A 10228-nucleotide genomic window follows, 5' to 3' on the forward strand; every position below is an offset into this window, starting at 1 on the left:
AGATTAAAATCTTATATTACTATTGTCTTCATTTGAAAAAAGTAGTTAATATGGTACTAAATCCATTCATTTGCTCATACATTCATTCATTCACTTATTCATTTATGAATTCAGCAGACATTTCTGAATGCTGCTGTAGTCCATGTACTATGCGGGGCACTGGGGAAATAAAAATGGTATCATAGGTCAGTGACACCAATGTGACTTGGGCCCAAGGAAAAGTCTGTCCAGAGGGCTAAGAAACGTGTAAGAAAAAAGCTCAACTAGTGGCTGGGGAGGAGAGTTTTATTCTGAGACTAGAATAGCAATTTTCAGAGCGTAGGCTTTAGGCACTTGACATCAGAATTACCCGGGGAAGTGTGGTAGTGAGCCCTGGCTGCCATAGCAAAATACCACGGACTGAATGGTTTGCACCACAGAATTTATCTCATGGTTCTGGAGGATAGATGTCCAACAGCGAGGTGCCAGCAGAGTCAATGCCTGTTTGGTGAGGACTTGCTTTCTGGGTTGCAGACAGCTGCCCACTGGCTCTGATCACATGGCCTTTCATGGGTGCCTGACAGCAAAGAGAAATCTCTGGTGTCTCTTCTCTTTCTTTTTTTTTTTTTTAGACAGAATCTCACTTTGTTGCCCTTGGTAGAGTGCCATGGCATCATAGCTCACAGCACCTCAAACTCTTGGGCTCAAGTGATTCTATTGCTTCTGCCTCCCAAGTATCTGGGACCATTAGGCGCCTACCATAACGCCCGGCTATTTTTAGAGATGAGGTCTTGCTCTGGCTCAGGCTGGTCTCGAATTCATGAGCTCAGGCGATCTACCTGCCTCGCCCCCCAGAGTGCTATGATTACAGATGTGAGCCACTGTGCCTGGCCTAGAGATCCCCTTTCTTATGATGTCATCTAAACCTAATTTCCTCCCAAAGGCCCCATCTCCAAATACCATTATGTTAATTATTAAGACTTCACATGTGAATTTAAGGGAGACATAATTCAGTCCAAAGCAGGGCATTGGTTAAAATGCAGATTCTGAGCTTCTGCCTCAAACCCACTGAATCAGAGTTTCTGGAAAGTGTCTCAGGAATCTCTGCCATTGATTGTACACTGAGGTTGGGGAATGTTTTCTTTAGGATGCCCTACACTGCTACATCAAATAAGATATTTTGGACAGGTGCAGTGGCTCAGGCCTGAGCAACAGTGAGACCCCACCTCTACTAAAGATATAAGTGGTGGGTGCTTGCAGTCCCAGCTACTGAGGAGGCTGAGGCAGGAAGATTGCTTAAGCCCAGGAGTTTGAGGTTGCTGCAAGCTATGATACTATGGGACTCTAGCCTAGGCAACAGAGTAAGACTCTGTCTCAAAACAAAAAGGCTTGGTGTCCATAGCTCAGTGGTTAGGGCACTGGCCACATACACCGGGGCTGGCGGGTTCGAACCCGGCCCAGGCCTGCTAAACAACGACAACTACAAAAAAAGAAAAAAAAGCCAGGCGTTGTGGTGAGCGCCTGCAGTCCCATCTACTTGGGAGGCTGAGGCAAGAGAATTACTTAAGCCCAAGAGTTTGAGGTTGTTGTGAGCTGTGATGCCATAGCACTCTACCGAGGGTGACATAATAAGACTCTGTCTCAAAAAAAAAAAAAAGTTTTTCCAGCAAGAGTTGGAGCCGTGAGTGAAATGTGAACAAAGAAGTCGGGCCTTGGGGAGAAGCCCAGAACTTCAGATACTTGTGAATTTATTTATAACGGAGACTCTGGCTAATGTAAAACTGAACAAAGGACAGCCTATGACATATTTTTGCAAAATGCAAGGATAGAGCCCTGTGTCCCCTAACTGAATTTGTTTTAAGACTTTAGGGTAGGGAGTCTCTCCTTCCCCCTGCCTTAGTTGCACCTGTCTTTTGTAAGGAAATCATCTTGTAGAAGGAAATTTAAGTACATACATGGAATTCTGAGGAAATCACTGGGGTGACTTATTTCTGCTACCTGTTACTCAGCCACCTAATTGGAGTGGATTAACATTCTCCTTTGAGGCTTCTTTTCTTTGAAGACTTGCTGTGGCTCCTGTATAAGTCTCCAGGGCCAATGCTTTCAATAAGAAAGCAAGAGAGAGGAAAAGAAGGGACCAGGGTCAGTACGGATTGCAGGGAATCAATACTGAAAATTGGGGTGCCCTTGCCATCCATTCATTGCTTCAATAGAAACGGCATGGTGTGATCTTCTGGGGTTATCGGAGTGGATAAGGCAGACACAGCCCATGCCCTTCTGGCATTTGTAATCTACAAGGGAAGAGAAATAGGGACACCATGGACTGCCACGAAGCCTGGCAAGAGTTATGCTAATTCTCCTGTGGTTCCTTCACGCCCTCAGGGACTGCACCCAGCTCAGGGTTGGGTGGCTCGTTGGTACTTAAAATATCCTTGCCTTTCTTTCATTTGTTCCTTTGTTCACAGATATTTGCTGAATTCCTATTGTGTGTGATGCTGAAAGAGTATGTCCTAGTCTCTCTGTTAATAACCTTAGAGGCAGATTTTTAAAAAAGGGGGGAGGGAACAGTTTTCAAATCCTTGTCCCAACAGGAGCTCAGAGTCAAAGGAGGAGGTCAGACAGACGAGCACACTGTATTAAGGCCTGTGTAATGACCCAAGTGACACCAGGCCGCAAGGGAAGGTGGCAGCAGGGAGAGGGGTCCAGGAGGGATTCCTTCTGCTAGAGAAAGGAGCAGAGGCAAAGTGTCTGGCAGAGACCTCTGAGGAGATAATGTGCCAGCTGGACCTCGAAGCGTATGTAGGAGAGTTTGCTTTCTTTCAGTAGTCCCAGATGCTATGTGAGATCAATTTTATTCATTCAAGCGTTCAGTAGCTGCACCTTGGGCACCTATGATGTCCTTAGGGAGCCAGCTAGACAAATCAATAGACCAACCAATCAACCCAACAACTAGTTAGTTGGCTCCTGATGGGTGACAAGAGTTAGTGAAGCACTGGGGAATAAATAGAAGGGGAAAGTCTGTCTCTTGCCCTCAGAGAGGCAACAGCCGGACTGAAAGGGCCAAAAGTGTCCAGTCACTTCCAAAGGTCCTTGTTTAAAAAAAGGTAGGTCTGGCCCACTAGCAACTGCTATTTTTCTTCTGGATGGAAGTGAGATGTCCCCTTACCTGGATGAGGTGGAAAGAATATCTCTTAATTTTTTTTTGAGACAGAGCCTCAAGCTGTTGCTCTGGTGTGCTATGACATCACCGCTCACAGCAACCTCCAACTCCGGGCTTAAGCAATTCTCTTGCCTCAGCCTCCCAAGTACCTGGGACCACAGGTGCCTGCCACAACACCCGCCTATTTTTTGGTTGCAGCCGTCATTGTTGTTCGGCAGGCCCGGGCTGGATTCGAACCCGCTAGCTCTGGTGTATGTGGCTGGTACCTTAGCCACTTGAGCCACAGGCGCCAAGCCAACATCTCTTAATTTTTCAATAGAATGCCAGCTCTATTGTCCTTAAGTATGACCATCTATGGATAGCTAATCTGTAAATGTACATATATAAATGTATACAATAAAGTTCATTTTAATTTTATTTCCAATGATAAAATATGTGTTCATTGAAAAAAATATAAAAATACAGAAGAAATGAAAGAAGATAAGTACTTTCATTATTTGATATTTTTCTTCCCATTCTTCATGATTTTACAGGACTATGATCATGTGCAATGTATGGTGATATGTATGTGCAATGTATACAGCCATACAATTTGTACATGCCTCACAAACTTCCTTTTGAATGACTGCATAATTTTTCATCATTTATGTACCATGATTTTTCTAATATACTTAAACATGCAACTTCAAAAATTTTTATTTTTCTTAGTATAACTTTGTAGAAGTGGAATTGCTAGTTAGGAGAAGGTCATTATTAAGATATTAAGACTCTCAATACGTATTGGGAAACTGCTTTCCAAAGGGTCACACCAGTTCTTACTGTCATGGTATATGGGAGTGCATTAGGTTAATTTTAAGTTGTCTGCTATTTATATCCTGCTCAACTCCTGATTGAGACAACCAATTAAACTCTTTCCTTATATCTGATTGTGTCAAGAAGTTTGGATTGCATTAGGCCAACTCCCTTCTGTTGCAAAAGAAATTATTACATTTGCCCTTCATTTTTATTACAAGTTATTACGAAAACTAGCCGTGTGAAGATACTTGGCATCTTCTGCTAAGCCATCCTTAAGGACCCCATCCACAATGTTACACAATCTGCCTTATGTCAGGCCACAGCATTTTCTCTTTAACTTTAGCACTTTTAAAATTTTTTTGTTCAACTTAAGACTGTGGCTATACAGAAGCTCCTGGTTCACACTGGTGCTTGCTAGAGGTGAGGGGCTCCAAAGCCATCTCTCCTCCCCTTTAGGGGTGACTGAGATTGGCTCAAGATCTTTGGCAGAGTATGGGCTGGAGGGATGACAAGCTGTGCTTCCCATTGGCAGGTTTCTCTTTTTAACTGCTGTGTTGGGGCTGGAGTGGGACCGCGTGCTCCCTCTAACAGGTCCCAAGTTAGACATTGGGACCTGTGTACTCTGCCAAGCAGACTGTGAGTTCACTTATTCAAGCTCCTGCAAGGAAAAGATTATGGGCCTGCTTCTAGAAAATCAGTGGAGTCAAAGTAACAGGAGAATGATGACCCCTGCTTGGTGGTGGTGGTGGTAAATGACAGTGAGGGGTGATTACTTGAGCAGGTGACTAATCATGTAAGTCCAGGAGGTGATGGGAAGCAGGAACCTTCTTTGCTCTGATGAGACCAAGGCAGCAAAATCAGGGGCTACATCCCACTGCTGCTACTCAGGTACCACCTGCTAGTAGGTGGGACCTCCTCCTCCCAAGGAAGATACAGGGATATTTTGCTCCATTTCTCCCCCTTTGTGGGGTGGGGTGTATGAGACTCTCCTCTGTAGAAATGTAAAGAAGAGAAAATGAGGATTATCCTTCAAGGGAACTCAACTGCATTAGCCAGCTTAACCTGGACTTCTAACATAATTGTGTCTTTCTCCCCATAATGGATTGAATTGTGCCCTCACCCCAGTTCATATATTGAATCCTTAACCCCCAAGTGATGGTATTTGAGAGGAGGCCTTTGGAAAGTAATGTGGTTTAGATGACGTCATGAGGGTGAATCCCTCAGGATGGGTTAATAGCCTTATGAGAGGAGATACTGGACAGCTCTCCCTCCTGAGTTTAATTGTTTGTCTCTCTGCCATATGAGGATATAGCAAGAAGTCACGTTTGTTATCTGTAAGCCAGGAGGAAAGTCCTTATAAGAAAACCACCACATGGGCAACCTGGTGTTGGACTTTAGCCTCCAGAATGTGAGAAAATCAATTTCTGTTGTTTTAGTCTATGGAGTTTTCTCACGGCTGCCCAAACAAACTAGTATATTCTTTTTTTTTCAGTTTTGGCCAGGGCCAGGCTTGAACCTGCCACACCCAGTATATGGGGCCGGTGCCCTACTCCTTGAGCCACAGGTGCCGCCCCCAAACTAGTATATGCTTTAGTGATGTTTCTCATTTTTTGGGGCGGGGTGTTTTTTTTTGTTTTTTTTTTGTAGAGACAGAGTCTCACTTTATGGCCCTCGGTAGAGTGCCGTGGCCTCACACAGCTCACAGCAACCTCCAACTCCTGGGCTTAAGCGATTCTCTTGCCTCAGCCTCCCGAGCAGCTGGGACTACAGGCGCCGGCCACAACACCCGGCTATTTTTTGGTTGCAGTTTGGCCGGGGCCAGGTTTGAACCCGCCATCCTTGGTATATGGGGCCGGCGCCTTACCGACTGAGCCACAGGCGCCACCCGATGTTTCTCATTTTTTACATTATTTTTATCTTGACCTTTTCCACTATTCGTGTATTTAATTCTTAAGTTATAAAGCAACCTGAATTTTTGTGTTCCATTATCTACAAGTAAATAAGTAATTATAAGCTTGGAGGGTTTGTTGTTGTTGTTTTGAGACAGGGTCTTGCTCTGTTGCCCAGGCTAGAGTGCCATGGTTTCTTCACAAGTCACTGCAACCTCAAACTCTTGGGTTCAAGGGATCCTCCTGTCTCAGCCTCCCAAGTTGTTGGGACTATAGGCATGAACCCTTTAGAATTTGTAAAGTACCTTACACTGAACCTCAAAGTAGGAGTCATCTCCCTTTGACTCCTGAGCAGCTTGGCTCGGAGAGATCCGATGGTAGATCTGAGACTCACTCCTGGGTTTTCTGACTGCACATTTTATCTTCCCTTCCATCTCTGTTGTACAATGTCTGAGCTGGGCTAGAAGACACCATGTCCTGTACATCTGGAAGGAGGTGCTCTGGAGAAGAAGAGGAAACTATAGTTTTGAGCTAAGGCCAAAGCAGAATCCGGAGTGCCCTGAGAGCCAGGCAGTGCAGATTCCATGCTGAGGGAAATAGGGAGCCACTGAAAGCTTTGAGTGGGTGTATGTGTGTGTGTGACATAATAAAAGTGGAGAGCTCCATCATGCTGAGAGCTAGTGTGCCCAGAGTGGGAAGCTGAAAGAGGGGAGATAGGAGCAAAGATACTAGTGAATAGGCTTCTGGAAGGAATCTAAATCTACAGATCACATTGTTCATATCCAGGATATTGTTGGTTTCTCTTTTGAGATTCATCGCTGTGCCATTGGAATTGGAATTAGAGTTGGACACAACTGAAATATTCTGTCCCTTTCATCTGCTGTATTTATTAATGGGTCAGCACTTCTTAGACCAGGTCCATGTTATTTTCAGCATTTTTGCCATCCCTGAAACTTGCGGGCTTCCCTGGCCATTTCTATAATCAAAATTGTGCTTAACACAATGAATAGCACAACTCAGAGCTAGAGAAAACATCAACTTGATTTTTCTTACATTTAATAATTTCTGGAGAGCCCACTTTGTGCTCATCACTTGGCAAATTTCCTCTGCTGGGGAAGCAGAAGGGAATCCGTGTGGGACACCTTGTTAAGGGGCAGGAGAGGGGCTGAGAGTGAGGAGTGAGGGCTGTAGGGGACGGAAAGGTTAGACAGGGGCACACAGAGTGTCGGGGGCATCAGCTATGGACCCACCTGCAGCAGTGAGTGTCCCACTCTGAAGTTAGCTTTGTCATATGATCAAAGGGTGTTCCAGAGACCCCTGAAAGCCTCAGCCCCAGTGGACCTGGTCTGGAGCTCCTTTCTGCTGTGCTGTGGCTGGCCTCAGAAACCGGCTGCTCCAGTCAGGCAGGAGTCTGCCTCCTCCCCGCCCCCAGTCTCACATGTGCTCCCCTGGGCCACAGTGCTGCGCCCCACCCTCCCCAGGGGAAGCCTGTGCTGTGAGGTGCAACAGGACACCTGGGTCCCAGTGACAGTGACTCACTGTGCACCCTTAGGCAGTTTATTTCTTCTTTTTGGTTTCTTCCTCTTTCAGAATTGGACCAGCTCCTTATAGCTTTAAAGGTTTGATGGCGATGACTGGAGAATTGCAGTGTGTGTGTGTGTTCGTGCAGGCATGCACTCCAGTGTGATAGACTTGCTGTTTAATAGGGTGCTAAGACAGCAGGGGGGCTGTCCTTCTCGCTCCCACCCCCACACGTGTGTCTCTCATTACTGTCAGAAGGCGTTAAGTCGGCCCCATGGAGATGAGAACAGACCCCTTAATTAGGCACGGTTCCCAGATCGAGGGAGGGACCAGCCTGGGCCTGGCTGCCCTGGCCTTGCAGGGAGCCCAGCCTGCAAGGCTGGGAGGGGGAGGCTGTGGCCAGGGCATCTGAAGGACTCAGCAGGTTTACACTTCACTGACCCGATGGATGAATGGGGCCCTGTCCACCCACATGGGGGCCTGGAATCTTCAATTATGGCAATTACATCAACAGGTCGCAAGGGCAGCACTCTCCACTGAAAAAGTTCAGGGCTTAAAAGAAAAATCCTAAGGCCACTGATTTTTTTTTTCTTTCTTTCTTTTAAAGGGATTGGGTTGATGGAAGAAGACCTCATCTTCAGTCTAATTGGGCCATGAGGAGAAAATAAAGATGTGGCACTTTTTTTTGCAAGAGCTGACAGGCACGTGCTCACCCTCCTCCCTCTGGATTTCAGGCTTTTCTCTCACTCAGTTTGATGTTATAGTCCCTGATGCCCGTGCATCACCACTGTCACCTGTCTGAGGACAGGACCTGGTGCCTTCATCTCTGAAATCTCCCAGCATGCAGAGGAGGAGGTGGCAGACAGCACCGAAGAGGTGTCACAGGGATGGGTTCAACCTTGGAGCAGTCAGTAAGTCTCTCTGACTCTGTTTCCACAGCTGTCAAGTGGACAGAGTACTGTCCATCCATCCTCTTCCCCAAGGTTTCAGAGTTTCCAGTTCCTCCTACATACACAAACTAATTGGGTCTTTTCTTTCCCTTGGCCAGGTAAGACTGGAAGTGAGGCCCTTGCACCAGCATCGCCTGGGAATATGTTAGAAATACAGCCTCTCAGGCCTCACACTGGTTCCATTGAATCAGAATCCATATTTTACCAAGCTCCCCAGGAAATTCATGTTCACACTGAGATGTATTTTTCTAGACTGAAACTTGCATACAGCAAATATAAGAGTGAAAGAGAGTGAACCCATGAGCTTGTTCTCATCTGTAAAGTGGGGATGGTAATTTTGTTCTCCCTACATGAGGGATGCAGTGAGGATCAAGTAAAGAAATAGTAATTGTAAAGGTATTTTATCCAGATACTCACTAATTTATTCAATAAACCTTTGTTGAACCCCTATTAGAAAGCAGGTTTGGCCAGGCACAGTGGCTCACGCCTATAATCCTAGCACTCTGGGAGGCTGAGGCTGGTGGATTGCCTGGGCTCACAGGTTTGAGACCAGCCTGAGTCAGAGCAAGATCTTGTCTCTCAAAAAAAAAAAAAGATAGCCGGGCATTGTGGTGGGTGCCTGTAGTCCCAGCTACTCAGGAGGCTGGGGCAGGAGGGTCACTTGCACCCAGGAGTCTGGGGATGCTCTGAGGCTGACTGATGCCATGGCTCCCTAGTCTGGGCAACAGAGGGAGACCTGCCTCTAAAAAAAAAATGGAAAGCAAGTTTGGAGTTTATAAAATATGTTCCCTATTTAGGAACAATTTGAAGTATTCTGAAAGTGTGATTTTAAAAGACCTAAGTACAATAAAATGCGCTAAGTGCTATGAAGCAGGAATGCCTGAGATGGGGACAGTGAGGGCGGGAACATTGATTCTGACTGCGCTGTTTGGGCTGCGTAGGTTAGGGAAGGCTTCGCTGAGGTGGTGGCATTGCTCTTATGTGGGAATGAATGAGGCAGCGAAGGTCCTTCTAGGCAGAAACCTAAACAAAGGCTCTGAGGTATGAAGGGGGTTGGGGTGGCCATTAGTCCCACAGTCCAACAAGAACGAACAGAGTGTTGGTGTATTTGCAGAAGGTACCAGAGCTTCATTGGTGAGTACAGACCAGAGAGGTCTTGCTACCCCTGAGTTTCTTTGGGGCCTGTTGTCTCGTTTCTTTTAGGTTCCTGTCCTGCTGCTGGAGCCATCAGCCTGGTGTGCCTATGCTGTCAGTTACTGAAGAAGAAGGCCCTGGGGTTTTTTTTTTCCCTTTTTATCTCCCCCATGGTCTAATGGGTAAGGTTTATTGCTGGCATCAATGTCTCACTTCCTAAGGTTTTAACATAACACTGGATGGTGGGGTTCAGTAAAGAAGAGAAGTAGATTTCCAGATAGATCATTTTTTTTTTTTTATGGCCTAGTGCAAAGACAAGGTAGCACCTGTGGTAACTGAGAGTTGAAATGTTGGTGTTTTATCCAGCACTACCTGAGATCTGTCCCTCCTTGTTCCCCTCCTGCCACCTAAGTGTGTCCCCAGCAGCAGTGGACACAGGCCTTAGGGCATGTGTCTCTCAGCCAGTGGGCAGAAAACAGAAACAGACGTACACTCTGGGGCCCAGAGAACAGAAATCGCCCCCCTTTTTTCTCTTTAGAGATGGGGTCTCACTTTGCCTCCCAGCCTGGAGTGCAATCATCCGATCACAGCTCAGTGCAACCTCAAACTCCTGGGCTCCCGGTCCTCAGCCTCCTGAGCAGCTGGGACCGCGGGTGCCCACCAGTGCCCCCAGCTGAGAACAGAAACTCTGAGGCCCCTGAAGAGCAGTCTCCCATCCTGAAACAGCCAAGGCGATGGTGGCTGTGCCTCTTGAAAGGCCATGATGATGTGGATCCTCTGCTAGTCACAGCCGATGAGAC

The sequence above is a fragment of the Nycticebus coucang genome, chromosome 16 (assembly GCF_027406575.1).
Source record: "Nycticebus coucang isolate mNycCou1 chromosome 16, mNycCou1.pri, whole genome shotgun sequence".
In the NCBI taxonomy this organism is placed as follows: domain Eukaryota; kingdom Metazoa; phylum Chordata; class Mammalia; order Primates; family Lorisidae; genus Nycticebus; species Nycticebus coucang.